The following is an 11,259-nucleotide window of genomic DNA, read 5'->3' on the forward strand; positions in this document are numbered from 1 at the left end:
GTTTTCAAATTCCTGTAGATAAAACTGAAGAACAAAAGTGCAGCTGGAGTTTGCACAAGTGGCGGTTTGAAGAGTACCTTAATTCTCTAAACAGCTTGACTTTTCTCATCAGGGAAGTGTATCTGTCAAACCACATGTTCCTCCTCCCTGAGCTCCAATAACAGGTGGCTGATATCTGAAAAGGGCTGATATTCAAGAACATGCAATATTTAGCAAAGTTACATTCACAATAAAGCAATGCAATCGTATCTACTTTCTATTCCTCCTGGACAGAGGAATTAAGTAAATCACCCAAACTTGGATAGAGAATCAGTGCTACAGGCAGGAGTGGGACTGAACTTTCCCGAGTCTCAGCCCCACTACATAACCACAGGGCCATGTAACTTGCTCTTGTGGTCTGTTAGTAACACCACGAGCCGCTCTGGCAGACAGTGACATCGAGAATAAATCCAGCTGGCATCAACCACAGTCTTAGCTAGGTACATGCTGAAATTCAGCCTGGGGAAAAGAGCAAACAGGGTCCCTATGACCAGGCCACGCTAGTTCCTGCACCACCACATGAACCATCTTCCCTCTTTTTCTGGGACGGGGTGTCGGATTCGGATCAGGAGCAGCACAAGAGCAGCCCCAGCAGTAAGCGCGTGAGGGAACAGCACAAACACCACCCCAAAACATAACTGCCTGTACCATAATGAGCTAGATGCCCTGCATGATGCCCAGGGGGCCTCTGAGTAAACCCAAGACAAACAGAATTGTCCCATGGAAAGGTAGGAGGGCTTGTGTCTGCAGCTTCAAGAGAGTCTGGGAAAGTAGAGCTACCTGATTTTCTGTCCTAATTTGAGGCTTTGACTTGATAAAGATCCATTCCTACAGCCTTGGGTCATTTTAGCTGTTTTTTCTTGCCTTTCTCTTCCCAAACGCTCTAACCTGGAAAGTGGAACTCCAGTACCCCAGGAGGGTATTACTGATGTGATGCAGTATGACAATATGTAACTTCTGTCTCCTTCCTGCATTTCTACTCTTTTTTTCAAAGCTGTGTTGTGCTGAGGACTCATTTAATCTGTTCTTTACTGTGGCCAATAAGCATTTCCACCCGCCCCATCAATGGCCATTACTTGGTATCTCTCCTAGCTGTGAATCTTTCCAAACTGTAGTTTTACACCCCCTTACATTAAGCTGCGTCTTCTGAATAACGCAGATGGATTATGAACTCTTCTATTTTGAGTTGACTTTAGGTCATCCAAATAGCTGACCAGACGGAGGTCTGTTAAACAACATCACTGATAACTCAGAGCTTGTTTTCTGGCTCCCTCTTTTGAGGGGGAGATTTGTTTTGCTTGTTTGATTGCTCTTCATGCTGCGTGTCTATGTCTGCCCAGGCTTTTATGCTGTGCCTATCATCGTGAAATGTGAGATGACTGATAACTCTCTTCTAACTCACAGAACAGACGCTGTCTCGGCAGCAGCACATTTTGGCCTAAAAAGCAGTATTTGAGGCCTGACATGTAATCTATGGATTTGTCCAATCTAGTTAGTGCCACTTGCATCAGTATTTTTATGATATAGACATATACCCCCTCAAAAAAACCACTAAAGCTACCGAGTCAGCTGCCAGGCAGTCGTTTCATCAACTTGTGGTCACTTCTGGCTTGGAAATGATTTGAAAGATGCTCTAGAGGTGGAAAGCTCTGAAGCACATCATCAGTCCCTTAAACAACATATTTTTCTATAACTGTTCATAGTCAAGTACTCTTTTATTAGATGAGACTCCAGTTTTCACTAATTTCATTATACTTTCTTGTTATCAGGTAAAATTCTGGTTTTGTTGAAGTTGGTGATAAAACTTCTACAGCAAAAATTACTGAACATACCTATTTTTAAGACAATAGCCTGAGAGTTGGGCTAAATTAATATGCATTCAGCACTATGCAGCAATGCCAGACAAATTGCCATACTAAAGCTATGTTGACAATTGCCTTTAGTATTTCTAACATGTGCAGCCCTCTTTAGTGCAGACACATTCCAGGAACAGTTGGCCATATGCATTCACTGGGCATCTTAGACATGCTTCTGATACTCGTTCTCCAAGGAATTGTTCTGTGAGTCTCCAAATCATTCTAATAAACCAGAATATATCTCCTTATATTTTTTTTCATCTAAAATTCTCATGCAACCATTGAAAACTGGACATGCAATGAAAGATCATGTGTAGAAACGATCAGTCTGTGTTTGACTCTCTGGACTGGAATCACCTCCAACTAACACTACTGTAAATCACAAGCGTTTCACTGACTCTCTTGAAGTTATATGCAAAAGCAACTGCCCTAAGAAAGAAAGGGATTAGGCTGGCTGGGTGTTTTCACCGGTCAAGGAATATAAAAAGTGTTATTTATTTCAACCTGAACTCATCAGTCTTCTGCCCAATCTGCCCCTGTCTTCACTGCAAGAGGGAAATACATTGGGCCTGCACTGCTGCCGGTCTCAGGTTTATGGTGAGAGAGGATTAATAGTTACAACTTCTCCAAGAGGCCACCTCTGTCAGCTAAAGCCTTATGCATCACCACAGACCACCAGTCATTCCCTTCTCCAGCACCGCAGCCCACTCCAGGGGATTCGATGGCTTCGGATCCCCTCCCAGACCAGGGATGTGCAATGGGTTGGAAGGATTTGTCCCCATTAGTGGCATCTGTGGTGAGGTGACATAAACTGGCCAAGCCTGGGAATATAAACCCCACCTTGTCTTTCCAACAGGTTCTAGCTGGTCAGAATAAACAGCCTAACAGGAGGACTGGAGAGCCGATGAGGAGCGGTGATAACTTTGTATTGGCTAAGGTTGCCTGTGAACTCAACAAGAAACAGCCCAGGCTCCCTGTGCCATCTATGTTTCATAAGCATTTGGTACATTAGCACGGAATTTAATTTGGGCATTTAAAGCTGCCTGCATTAGCCTGTGATTGTGGGTCTTTTCACCCATCTTTTGTGCATGTTCGTCCTTGCAAATGTGTATTTGCTGCAGCACATTTTCAAAGGGAATTGAGAAAGAGAAAACCAAAAGCTACATGTATTAGTATTCCTGTTTAATTTAATATCAGCTTACAAGGTGGAAATTAAAATGATTTTTCTGTCACTGTTATCTCTCTTCACTTGGCAAAGATCGATTTCCTTCTTCCCCACTGCTTACTAATAAGACATCTGAAAACTAAGATGGTTTTTATGTTTACTTCCTTGTTTAAATCAGCTTTCTCAACTAAGGACAGCTTTGGCAATATATTTGCTTTTTAACTTGTGATTTCTGTGTTGGCTCAGACTCTGCCAGTGACAGAACATCAAACACGGAGAGGCTATATATTTTTAATTACTCAGGGATGCCCTTGTGCATAAGTACATGCAAATTAAACAAGCAGAATTCAAAACCTGTTCAGAACAGATTGCATACGTTACACAATCAGTCACATTTTGGCCTCAGAAATGATGGTGCACTATTTTGCTTCTCATGCTGACAAGTACGGAGGTATCAGCCATCACTCGGTACAGCGTCATGCCACTGCTACTGCTGTGTCTGACACTGCTAGGTTTGGTACCACTTCCTTGAGAGCTGGCAAGCCAAGGAAGGCGGATAGCAATGCACAAACGCTTGAGTGTGAGAATCAGCTGAACAACTAGTCTACGTGAAATTACACCTTCCTACAAAGGAAATACTCATGTCCAGCAAGAGGATTAGAAAAAGTATGATGTTTTTGACGTCTCAAAGAATCTGACGTAAGCATCTAACTGCCTGCCTCCAGAATCTAGTCCTCCTTTGAAATGGGAAGGATAAACTACTGAGGAAAGTTGTTTGGAGTCCAAGCTGCATTTTATGAACTTGGTACTTGTACCCTGGTAGTATTACAGCTCCGGTCAAGATGTAATTATTTCAAAAGACAAAAAACGCTCAGTGAAAATCTCGCAGTGTAAGGCGGTCACACCTAAAGAAAAAGAAAGGAAACACAGCTATCTGCATATTGCAGATGAGGAACTAAAACACTAGAGACAAAGGCAGCACGATGGGTATCCCTAAAGAGCTGACCATTCCTCCCAGCATGAAAAAGCTGAGCTTCTCCGAAAAGTCGAGTAATGCGTGCTGTAGCACATTCACTTGGGATATTATCTCACACCATTTAAACATTTCACTGTGTCAGAAATCTCCCTATTTAAGAGTCTAGCATTTCTCTTTCATATTTTATTTCCATTTCCCTTTCTTAAATCCCCACACTCAGCATTAATAAGCGTTTTTCCTCTGGGGTGTTTATGCCTGGAATACCTATATAACATTATCTTACCTTCTTCCTCTCAAACTTGATTATCCTTCACTTACCCAGTTTATATGTATTGAAGTTTTACTCTTTCCTTTTCATTCTTGATAAAGTTGCTCTTGTCCTTCTCGGGGGAATGATGTCTCAAGGTTTCTTTCAGCCCTATCTTACACGGTTCCACGACTTTCTTTGGTGTTTCTGTATTTTTGATATGGTCGCACCCAGAACTGAAATTCAGTGAGCACCTTCTGTGAAGACACACCTGGCCGTGTCTCCACTAGAGATCCAGGGTGACAACTCCCCTCATTGCACCAGAAGCAGATTACACCGTGGGAGCAGCCCGTGTCCCACCAGGCATGCTCTTGCCGGCCACCTGCATGGATGACCTGAGGCAAGGCTGCCTGTATCTCTGGTTTCTCCCAGCTCAGGGCTGGTCTTGGGGCACCTCGTTCCTTGCCAGGAAGCCTGGTCCTGGCCCGCTGTGCCGGGCCGACGGGAGGGTGTCCGGACACACTTCGGGTGGACTCAGCCAAGGCTGGCATGCATGTGATGTGACGCTGTACAGGCACCTCTGGTGCTACAGAGCTCCGGGGTGAGCTGAAAGCTGCGCCGGCCCTGCTGTAAGGGGCAGAGTATGGACGTGACAGTCTTTCATCCGATTTCCATCTTCCTGTCCTATTTTTGCACTATCTGTCCTGTGGAGTCTTTGGTGCATGTACCGAAGGCCACAGAGCCACGAGCGGGTTCTTGGCAGGTTGTGCCCCATCCCGACCTGCCAGAATAAAAAAAGCCTTTTAATTTTATCGGGGGGTGGGGAGGGGTGACCGTTCCGCTTAGGAAACAGGGGCAAGCCTCAGCCGTCCCCCCCAGCACCCGGTCTCCCGTGGGCAGTAAGGATGGCGGAGATGCCACGAGCGGCGGGAGAGGGCGGACGGGGAGAGGAAACCCCGGCCCTTCGCACCCCCCTGCCCGCAGACACCGCACGCACCGGGGCAGGGGCTCCCCGCGGCGGGGGGCGGGCGGCAGCGCAGGAGGCGGTGGCGGAGGAGGAGGAGGGGAGGAGGAGGGGGAGGGAGCGAGGGAGGTGGGGGCGAGCGGCGGCGAAGGGAGGGAAAACCTCGGCTGGGCGGAACACGCCGGCCAGCGCCGTCCCAGTCTGCCGCGGCCGGGCTGCCCGCGCTACCGGCGGCTGCCCCTGCCCCCGCTCGCTCCCCCCGGGGCCGGGGGCGGAGGCGCCCGCCGCGTCCCACCCGCAACTTTCCCTCTCCCGTGGATGGCTTTCGTCGGGGACGCGCAGGGGAGCCGGCCGCTTGACACCTGTCCCCCATGGGCCGCCGCCGCCGCGCTTGAGTTTCCCGGCGCCCGGCGCGCCCCCGCCGCCGCCCCCCCCGCCGCCGCCGCCGCCCCCCCCGCCGCCGCAGGGCGGGCTTGAAGCCGCGGCGGGGGCCGCGGAGCCCATGGCCGGGCGCCCCGCGGCGCCGAGGTGTCCGTGCGCGCCGCCCCGTCCCGCCCGCCCGGGAGCCGCCGCGCCCGCCGGAGCGCCGCGGCGGGGCCGCTGAGGGAGGCAGCCCCCGGCACACCGCCACCGGCTCGGCGCCAGCCGCCGTTGCCCGCCGGGTCGCTGGCGGCGGCGGCGGCGGCGGGGGCGGCGGCGGGGCCGCGGGATCCGTCCGCGCTCGGTGCCCCCGCGTAGTTGCCGAGTCGTCTGTCCTCGGCGGCGGCCCGCGGGTGACATGCAGTCCCTCATCTCTCCGGTGACCAAGGCTATCCTGGTGGCTTTGTTCATCTTCGCCATCCTGCTGATCCTCTACGTGATTCTGTGGTACATCTGCCGCGATGTGGATTGCGACCATGGGATCTGAGCGGCGCCGCGGGGCCAGGGCTTAGGAGCCGGGATTCACCCCGCGGGGCCGGGAGCGGCAGCGGGAGCCCCGCCGGGCGGCAGCCGCCGCCACCGCGGCCAGAGCAGGGGAAGGAAAAAAAAGAGGAAAAAAAGAAAAAAAAAAAAAAAAAGAGAGGGAAGAGCCGAGCCGAAAGCGCCCGGAGGACAACTGCAATCAAGAAACCAACCTGAGCTTGACCTTCAGAGACCAGGGTGACCCGGTGAGTCCCCGCTCTCCGCGGCGCGGGGGATGCGCGGGTGCGGCGGGGCTGCCTCCCTCCCTCCCTCCATCCATCCATCCCTCCCGCCCCGCTCCGCTCCCCTCGCACGCACACACACACACTCACTCACAGGCACACACGCACGCACAGGGATGTGGCACAGGCACCCCACGCCCGCACACTCGCCACACAGACACGCCGGTAGATGTGCGTGCCCGAGTGCCCGCTGCGCCCATGCGTGTGTGCCCCGGGGGGCAAGCAGGACCGTCCTGCTGCCGGGGTAATTGTGCCTGTCCCCGTCCCCCTGCCCCCCCCCTTTAAATTGATAGAGGTGACACCGCGCAGAGGCAGCGCGCCCGCGGGAGCCGCTGGGGCCGGGGCCGGGGCCGGAGCCGGGCCGGTCGGGAGGGGCGGCGGGCGGCCGCCGCGCTGCCTCTGCGGCCCCACATTGGTATGCAGGCGGTGGCTGCGCCGCCAGGCAGACCGAAAAGGTGAGCCCAGGGGGTGGGGGAAAGGCAGCGCTTTGTCAGTCCGGGGGCAAATCGGGGAAGTGGGAGAAAATGAAGGGGAAGATGTCGGGTATCCGGCGGGCACCGGCAGGCAGACTTCGGGGAGTGGGGTGCGAAACGGGATGAGTTTCTCCTTCCCAGGGTCAGGCTGGTGGGGAGAAGTGGGGGAGATGACAGAAAAATGTGCATGGGAAGTTCTGGATGGCAGCGGTCCTTGTTTGGTCTCACCAACACTGCAGCTGCTACCTGCTACTCTCCGCTCAAGGGTGAAACACATGCCCAAGCCCGGCAATGTCAGAAAATGTTGATTAAAAAGTACGCAATTGATGAACATCTCTGTGCGGTGCGCGTTGGGACACCACAGGGGACGTATCCTGCCCAGCCGTTCTCCCACCCGAAAGAATTTGTCGTTGGCTATTTCTGCTCGTACCGTTTGTTGGTATCAAATACCGTGTGCTAAAGCGGAAGGTCAGTAACACATGGTGTTTAAAGTGAAAAAGACCTCGCACTGAAAGAGAAATGGTCCTAAACACTCAGGCTGTAAATGTTTCTGTCCTTGACAGACAAGCTGTCGGGAATAGGAGCAAACTCTATCTGTGCGCGTTATCCCTGACCAGGGATGCGTTCGGACGCCGCAGGGTGCGGGTGCATGTACGCAGTGGGGAATAAGAGAAAAATCAAATTTGGGTTTAAAGGGGAGGAAGGGGGACCTAGCCAAGTGTAAAGTGTAATCGTGTCATTCAGGATGATTTGACATTGAGTGTTGGTGACCGAAAGCTCACCTTTGCAACAGGGGTCTGTATTGGGAAGGAAACTGTTCAGAAGTCGATTCTCGTGCCATTTCGGTTTGTGCTTCTGTTCAGATTGTATTTCAAAGGGCTTTTGACCTGACTAGTTGATCAAACATGACATTACCGTTAACGCACCCTAGTAATGTGATTATAGCAGCAGTGACATCAATGTTTCCTTGCCCTGCAACTACAGTAGCCATGCGTTTGTTTACTTCCCCCCTGCACACTCTGAAATGTCTGTTACTCAACAGCTCTGAACAGCAAGGGAAGGAGGGAGGAGGAGGGGGAAGCTCTTAAAGGCATTTAAAAATGGCCATAGCTCTGTTCTCCTTATGCGTTTAATTATGTAGAAATAAAATAACCTCCAAGCCCTCTTCTTTATTTTTTTTTTTTTTTTTGCAATTTCACCAGTCAGTACGCTTGTTTTTACCTAAGTGGCAAAAACCTCTTCACACTTTGATGTGTCAGGTTGTGTCACATGTTCCCTTCCAAATTAACAGCAGTGCGCACCTTCTGCCCCTCTCCCAGCTGGCAGGAGCTAGCGGGCGCTACAGTTATAGAGGTTTTGCCATTTAGTGTTAATTATTTCATTCTAAACTAGTATTTCAAACTGTTACAGAACTGGATGGAACATGGCAAATTACAATGGTTTTCACAAAACTTTAAATATTGACAGATATGTGTGCGTGTGATTAAATGCCTGAAGTGTTGATATGGCCAAATGTATTTTATAGTAGCCATCATAACGAATGTTAAGCAGCTTAATATTTGCAGAAACTGTGAAGTAGTCCACGGAGTTATTGTCTGACCATTAGTGTTTTCATCTGGCTCATTATTATTTTAAGCATATAGTTTCTAGGAGACAAGATATAGATAAAAAATATTTTTTTTGAAACAGCTTTTATTCTAAAGGAGGTAAATATATATGTGTTTATGTATAAATATGTATATATGCATTTGTATAAACACTAAGGTGTATTTTCCAGCCTAGCACAACTGAAAAATTAGCAATGATTAGCAATATCGTATTTGATTTATAGTTGAAGTCACAGATTCATTTGCTTTGGATTGATACTATGTGTGTTTGTTACTGTGTATTAACAAACGCAAAACCCTAAAGATATGAAATCCACCTTTCTTTCCTATTGCTGCAACGCCTGATATAAGAGAATGAAATCCTGGCCTTGCTGAGGTCAGTGTGGAATTTTGCAGTTGGTTTCCACAGAGTCAGAAAAATATTGACAGATTTGCATGTGAATTTGAAACAGCAGGATGTTACTGAAGTTGAGAGAACTATTAAAACAGTAGACAAGGGCAAATCAGCGTGCTTACAAACCTGTTTTTTATAATTATTTACTTGGTCAGAAGTCTGGTGACAATTTTATTTCTATTTAGTGTTATTAGGTGCTCCTGCCCCAACTCAACAATTTTCATCAACTTGCTCTCTCTAAATGTATGGTAGTCTTTCAAAGGTGTTATCTGAAATATCATCTGAGACTGAGATGCAGAGTACAATACCATCAGGTCGATGTAGATCACCTGTAAGTATTTTTTGCCATAATATGGGTTGTTATAACATGAGTAGTAACCATTGTTCAAGGCAAAGACAACTCATTATCATGTTCCTGTTTGAGCCAAGAGAAATCTTTACCATTTTGCAAAAATCGGTAATGTCATAGGCTGAAAGTGTGTTATTAGTCCAGAAGCAATTTAATAGGCTATTCAAGCATTGTGTAAAAGGATATTTTAAAGCTTTGCCTTTCTGTGTGAAAAAGACTGTGAAGAATTTACCACTGCTTCATCAGCAGAAGTGTAATGAATTTTATGGATTAATTCCTACTGCAAGGCAGCATGCTACAGCACAGTCCCAGGAATCCTGTCACATCTGACTTAAACATGCAGTATGTTTCTGGAGAAGTCATTCTTTACTCAATCCCTATTCAGGCAAATTCCCTGAAGGTTTATTAAGTGTTTTCTGGAAGTGACGTGTAAGTGTAACCAGCCAATGAACATCACAGGTTTGTTTATTTTCTAGTTCCTTCCTCATAAAATGGATTTATAAGAGTCAGTGTCTTCATGGTATGACCTCTGTGCATCTTATACCATTTCCCTAAAACAGGCTTAGAATGAGCATTGAAGATCATTCCAGCATAGGAGGGTCTCCACAGAGGCAAAAGGTTAGCTGAGGTCCTAGGATGGCCACTGCTGCATGGTCGAGATGTCCTGGTGTCATACAAGTGCTCAGCTGTACTTTTTCCCCTCCAGGTGAGTGTAAAGTAGAGTAACCTTCAGGCTGCTGTCAGGCAGGACACGTAGATATGCCCTACACAGCTCCAGCCCCATTTAGTGGAGTGCTTGATGTAGGAGTGATTTTCTACTGATTTGATGCAAGAGGTCAGACACGACAATTTTGTAGTTGATCCTCATGGCCTGTGACCCTTCGATTATTGGTGATGTGACAAGCACTCGGTATGATTTGTATGTTTTTAAATGCTTGGAGGTGGGATTCTGGGGATTAATTGTATGATTTATGCCCTGATTATAACACTTGAAACTGGCAGGGCCCTTTAAATGACAAATTTTGGGGCACTGTTAGGTAATACAGTGTCACTGTAACAAGTGTATTAAACCTGCAGCATGAGCAGGCCGTATCTTTTCTTCCTTCTCTGCTAGAATAGCAATCTTGCATTGGTAATGTTAATACAAGCTCTGGTGGTGTGGTAATGGAGTTGCGAAGAACGGGAGTGTTTGCCCTTCACCTAAAGAGCAGGCTCTGCGCACACATCGGGTACATACGTACCATGAGGCACTCGCCTGGTGCGCTCCCTCCCTCCTGCACGCCACTGCTGCAGGGCTGGAATTGGACGTTAAAATGTACAGAAAAGTTCCACCGCCGTTTCTCAGAAGATGACTTTTTCCCCAGTTTCTCTTCGATGCATGAATGTTTTCTCCTTTTCCTCCTAAGCAGTAGTCCTCTGACCTGTGACTATTTAGTGCATAGCGCTGTTTGTAGACAAACTGCACAAATTGATTTTCCTGAAGTGGGCTGACAAAATGATGAGTGTATTGGAAAGCAGCACACACTTGCTTATTTGTTGTTCTATATTAAGCTAGGTTTTCAAGAAAATATCCTTTAAAATAGCCTTTTTTTTAAATCTTAGTGTGCTGCTTTTAATATGCATAGCTAATATGGTTCATATAGTTGCACGGCGGCATCTGCTCTTGTTAGAGGCACTCTGATATCTTTCAAAATTTTACCCAAATGAGAAAATTTGAGCTTCAGCTTGAAGGGGCTTAGAATGCTGCCTGCTGTTGAGAATTACATCCTTATTTTGAATGTTTTGATGTACTACTTTGGAATACTAAAGATTCTTACTGACATTTTCACGAGTCACCATTAAATTAAATCATATGTAAAGGATACCAATAAGGTGACAGTCAGAGTTTCTTTGTAGAACATATTATGAATGTGGATTATGGGTGAGAAAAAGATGTGGAAAAAACCCACTTGTGACTGATTAAGAAAGAGAAAGGAATGGGAAAAGAAAGGAGGAGGAATGTTAC

Source organism: Strix aluco, chromosome 2, assembly GCF_031877795.1.
Source record: "Strix aluco isolate bStrAlu1 chromosome 2, bStrAlu1.hap1, whole genome shotgun sequence".
Classification (NCBI taxonomy): domain Eukaryota; kingdom Metazoa; phylum Chordata; class Aves; order Strigiformes; family Strigidae; genus Strix; species Strix aluco.